The sequence below is a fragment of the Megascapheus bottae genome, chromosome 13, assembly GCF_031878675.1.
Source record: "Megascapheus bottae isolate mThoBot1 chromosome 13, mThoBot2.hap1, whole genome shotgun sequence".
In the NCBI taxonomy this organism is placed as follows: domain Eukaryota; kingdom Metazoa; phylum Chordata; class Mammalia; order Rodentia; family Geomyidae; genus Megascapheus; species Megascapheus bottae.
The window spans coordinates 23,508,639-23,514,543 of record NC_143521.1 but is presented as its reverse complement, the minus strand read 5'-3'; the positions used below and the strand labels follow the sequence as shown (position 1 = coordinate 23,514,543).

Sequence of the window (5,905 nt, the reverse complement as noted above, 5' to 3'; positions counted from 1 at the left end):
TGATTTTGTACTTTTACATGAAACATTTCATAGTGACCCTTGAGTCAGATGTGCAATTTAAGTGCTTGCTCACATGAATAAAATATAGTCCATAAAGAACTACCTTTGCAATAAATGTCTCCTTTATGATAATCAATTCATGTAGAAGAAAATAAATGTTCCCACAACATAGTAAAATCAACCATATTTAAGTGGCCAGATAAAATCTGTATAAAAGTAGTTTTCTGTTTTCAAGCTACCACAATATAAGCACAGTCTACAACTTCCATTGTAACCATGTTTGGAATTATGTGGGAAGAGGTTTTTTTTTATAATGAATAACATCTACTATGACAAATGCAAAATAGATGATGATATTAATTGTATTTTTGAAATATAGAAGAGAAAAACTTTTTTTGCATATAAAATGTCAAAGTTAAGCAATTTTATGTAATAAAAAGCAAAAGCAGATTTAGAGATTGAGGAAACACACAACAAATAATTTAATTAAATATAAATTCTTACCATTATTAGAATCTATCGGGAGAAATGGGAAAAATATCAAACACACCTCAGAAGAAGTATAGCTTCAATTAAACATGACTATCTGTTGTGAACAATACTGTTCCAGACACTTTTATCTTTGATATTCTGTAAAGTGGTCATTGTAGGGAAGCCTGCACTGCCAGATCACTCTCTTTTTTTTTTTTTTTTTTTTTTTTTGCCAGTCCTGGGCGTGAGCTCAGGGCCTGAGCACTGTCCTTGGACTTTCTCAAGGTTAGAGCTCTACCACTTGAGCCTCAGCACCACTTCCGGCTTTTTTCTATGTATGTGGTACCGAGGAATCGAACCTGGGTCTTCATGCATGCTAGGCAAGCACTTTAACCACTAGGCCAAACTCCCGGCCCTCCCAGGTCACTCTTAAGCCAAGTAAGAAGTTCCAAATCATGTATAAGGAAAATGAAAGTCTTGATATTATTTAGTGAGACTAGAAGCAAGAATGGGAAGGTATCTAAAGAATAATTCTATTAAAGAACTTTATACTAAAAGACAAATCTCAAGTATTTTAATAAAGCTAGAAACTGCATATTAAATGCCAACAAAGTGAAATAATCATAGATCAGATTCTGTCAAATTCTCTTTTTGACCTTGAGTTCAGACCTTGAGTTCAAGGCAAAAAATTTAAAAAAGGTCTTTGAAATAAATAAATTTATTTAAAAAAAGATGATTTGTAACCTGTAATCTACTCATGCTTCACATATGGAAAATGTAAATTTATAATTTAGGAAATAGCTATCTATATTTTAGCTTCAAATTTTAAAAATATAAAGATTCTCTGAATCCCAACATTGGTATTGTATTTGATTATTTTGTTTATGAGTCTCTCTAGCTAAATGACCCTATCCTATTCAACTGTATACCAGTCCAGTCCAGAAAAGATTTTTTGTTTTTCCAGTCCTGAGGCTTGAGTTCAGGGCCTGAGCACGGTCCTTGGAGTTTCTCAAGGCTAGAGCTCTATGCTTGAGCCACAGCACCACTCCTGGCTTTTTTCTATGTATGTGGTATCAAGGAATTGAACCCAGGTCTTGTTGCATGCTAGGCAAGCACTCTACCACCAGGCAAAACTTCCAGCCTCCAGAAAAGATCAGTGTTTTACATACATATTGCAGTTGGATCACCCTGATCTCTGATTCTTACTATTTGTTTTCTAAAATGCCCATTTGTTACATAACCTTGAACAATATATAAGCATGAAATAGTTAAGAAATCTCTAAAACATGAAAGAACTTTGAGCAGAAAACTTTGCAGAAATATCTATATATGCAATAACACTCACAGAATCATATCCAAGAGCAGAAAAGAAAATGAAATCCATTATCAAACATACTCAATAAAATATAATATTCATATTTATGTATATATGCCTCTATATATGTATATATGTATAGGGCACTCAGAAGGATTTGCAGTTTCAGGTGAGAGAAAACTTGCTGTTTTATGAACTAAGTGAATGACAGGATAGCTGGGGAAAAGCATTCTATGGGAAGAGAATTGTGAGATGAAACCATTCATGTCAAGATATTATCCATGTGTAAAGCATTGGAATTCATCCAAAAAAAGCAATGAGAAGTCATTGAAGAATTTTTAATCTAGGAATTACAAAATAAAACATGCCCTTTTAAAGTACCATTTTGGATCCTATGAGGAGAATAGGATATAAAGTTGGAAGATAATTAAAGGGAGAATGGGTAAAAGATTCTGCAGCTTTTCAGATATGTACTCTTCATTTTTGTTCACTATTTTTATTTTATTTTATTTCTTATCTTTCCTGAGTTCACACACAGGAAATTGGTTCTCAATTTCGCTTGTGGTTTTTGTATTGTTTTCAGAGGAAGGTGTTTTCCTTTTAGGCTGGTGTATTTCTGCTTTGAAACTCTCTAGTAATCTCTTTCTTACCAGAGTGATTAAGAAAGACCAATAATAAGGTAGCAGAAATAAAATATTTTCTTTTTTTTGCCAGTCCTGGGCTTGAGCTCATGGCCTGAGCACTGTCCTTGGACTTTCTCGAGGTTAGAACTCTATCACTTGAGCCTCAGCACCACTTCCGGCTTTTTTCTATGTATGTGGTACTCAAGGAATCGAACCCCGGTCTTTGTGCATGCTAGGCAAGCACTTTAACCACTAGGCCAAACTCCCAGCCCAGAAATAAAATATTGAAGCATCTTAGATCGGTCTGTGAAATAGTGCAGAGGTGTCTGGCATAGTTTGAATCTGGAGCCAATTTCATAAAGCCTAGAAATAAATCTTTGCTGAATTAAGCCACCAAGTTTGAATATTTTCTTGATTATTTCAATGCTGATGCATCAGGTGAGAGAGGAATAGGGCAGATTTTGTTTACATGGAAGTGGAAAATCCTAAAGTAGCTAAGACAACCTAAAAAGAAAACTTAAAAGGAGAAGGAAATAAAGTAAAACGACCCCCAAGAAATTTCTGTGAGTTTGCAAATTAATTCCACTTATAATAGCTGTCATTATCTACATAATAGATAAAATGATGTGAGTAACTGTGAGTTTTGTAATAAGTAGAAATAAAAATCTTGTATAAATTTGAGACTAATTCAGTATCTTCCCATTCACCTGATTACATAATGGGCACAGGATTGCCAGATGGTCTATATTTCAAAGTAACAAGTAAAATAGCTAAGCTGTGATTTCTCAGTTATTAGTAATCATCCCTTATAAACAAGGAAAATGAAAAAAAATCAATCAACATCACGGGGTAAGACAAATTGGTTGGACTGATCACGTAAAGCCTATAGAAACTTGATCATCTTAGAATCTGAATATTAACATTTTATTTTTCCACTTTTACTTCTACTCTCAAACATATTTTTTCTTTATGCCTGTACTTTCTTTTGCCCATAGTGTCCTAAAAAGAGAAGGAAAGGAAAGAATGAACTGAAAACAAAGTGGCATTATTATGAATAAAGTCTCAGAACTGATTTTCTCAAACATCTGTTACTCTTTACAGAGTTTAATCGGCAAAGCTGAGTTCATGAATGAACATTTCCCAGCACTGAAGATATGATAACTAAATTCTAGTTATGTGAAGATGTAATTTATCTTACATAAAATATTTTGCATTTTCAGATTACTGTGTGTGTGTGTGTGTGTGTGTGTGTTCATGTGTGTGTACACACATCTTAAGTACCCATCTGGTACATGTGGTAACTTCACCATATTATGCACAAAGGAATCAAAGGAAAATTAATATCAAGACCAATGGCTATCATAATGCAATATCTTTTATTGTTCAAAATGAGAGAAACAGAAATGAATTATTGTTGACATATTTTTTTCTTTTTTCTCTATCAAAGTGCGTTTACATACTTTAAGAACTTGGCTTAATAAAGAATGGGAATAGGGAAATGCAGTACAGATAGAAATGGGTGGTACAGCACTGAATGATAAAAAAGATGAATGTGAAAAGAATTCAGCATACATAAAAAATAGAATGGGAAAGTAAAATGTATTAAAGTTTTCAGAAACAAATGTTACAGATTGACCCTTCACATCCCTTGTACTTTATTCTTCAACTAACATTTAGTATGAAATTAAAAATTTTATGGCATGAACATTTATGGGAAATTTCTAACTTTGCCTTACTTTGAATCTGTTAGTTAATCATAAATAGTTGGAAGCTTTAAAAGAAATTGGAGATTCTTCCGGAAAAATGGCGACTCCCGCCCGTGCCCTGAGTCGCCTCTGGCTGCGGATCCCGCACCTGCCATGGGTCCTGCGGAGGAAGCCGACTGCCCGCCGAAGCCTTGCCAACTCAGGTCCCGCTGCCCCGCGGTTTCGAGCCCCCAGCTCCCGAAGATTTGGGGCTACAGAGTTTAACGCAGCTGCAGGAGATGTTGAGGCACCAGGAGAGATTTTTGCGCATTGAAAAATTCATTTGCAAATTGCCCGACAAAGGTAAAAAGATCTTTGGCATTGTTGCCAAATCGAAAGCTGCCATTGCAGAACGAGAAGTTAAAGGACAAAGTAGACTGTTTTATCCTATTAGTTTAGACTATAAGCTAAGACAAAAAGCGATTGCAGGAGTTGATGTGGATGTAGATAAGCCCAGAACTCTGACCCGATACTTGATACTTCATCACCAGTTCCTGGCTGTTCCCCTGTGGATAGCATCAAGTCATCTGAAACAAACTCAGAAAAGCAGGGACTTGTGCATCCTGCTCACAAAGGCAATGAAGACACTCTGGAGGTTGAGTACACAGTGAGCAAGGGCCCAGCTCCCAGCAGCAGAGCCAAGGGACCTTCCTCATCCGGATCTATGGAGCATCTCCCCCAGCACCGTGCTCCGGATCGAGAAGACATTTCCTGCAGCCTTGACAACCTGTTTATTGACAGGTTAAACCGAATCACGATTGCAGATCAAGGTGAGCATCATTCAGAAGAAAAACTGAGTGCTCAGAACTCCACGGACCTTTGCAGTGGGCTTCCTAAGAAGCCTCATTACATGGAAGTACTAGAAATGCGAGCCCCAAATCCAGTGCCCCTGCCACATAGATTTAAAACCAACGTGTCGCCATCACAGAAGAATGACTCAACGGGTCACTGTCAAAGGGGAGAGCCCTCCACTTCCTCAGAGGAGCGGCAGTGCAGCATCTTGACAACATCACTGCTGCGAGACTCCTACTTCACCATTTGCCTACTCAGCTGCTCTCCATAGAGGAGTCTTTGGCTCTTCAGAAACAGAATTATGAGGAGATGCAAGCGAAGCTCGCAGCACAAAAATTAGCTGAACAACTAAATATTAAAGTGCAGAACTACAATCCATAAGGGGAGTTCTTTGGGAAAATACCGAGAAGTAAAGGATGAAAATGCGGAGCAGTCCTCTGATGATGGTTCTGAAGACGGGCACTGGAATAATAGTAATCTAAGCCTCTGACTGTCGAAATGCCATTTTCTTACATCAAACTTCCTAATGTGTCAAGATCAGGGTCAGACATTGAGGGGAAAATTTCATAAAGTTACGTAAAGGTAGCTACACTAGAAAGCCCATTGATCTTTCAGAAGATGATTTCTACGTGTTTGAAGAGTTTAATATTTGAGTACTGTGTTTAACCACATTGTATTAAAGTTCTGCAGTATGTTGTGCATTTGTCTGATATTTTAGTATGTAGTAAAGCACATTGGTGTTCTTTTTTCCTTTAAGTCAAATGAAAGCAGATGACTTTGCTTTTTTTCTTATTCTTACCTCTATAATATGGCATTTATTACATGTCTTTTGGTGTAATATTTGGTGAGTTAGGAAGCAGTGGTTCCCTCGTTTTTTGTGATAAAGGGAGCAGTGGAGGGAACTGTAGGCATGTTTTGTTTTTTTTTTTTGGAATTAGTGAGATATGGGTGTGAAATGT

The 5,905-nt window shown here is 36.6% G+C and overlaps 1 pseudogene; it reads left to right on the top strand.

Annotated features, from left to right (window-relative positions):
• The first annotated feature begins 2,224 nt into the window (after positions 1-2,224).
• On the top strand, positions 2,225-5,436 carry LOC150055693 (DNA-directed RNA polymerase II subunit GRINL1A pseudogene; annotated as a pseudogene).
• The last annotated feature ends 469 nt before the right edge of the window (positions 5,437-5,905 follow it).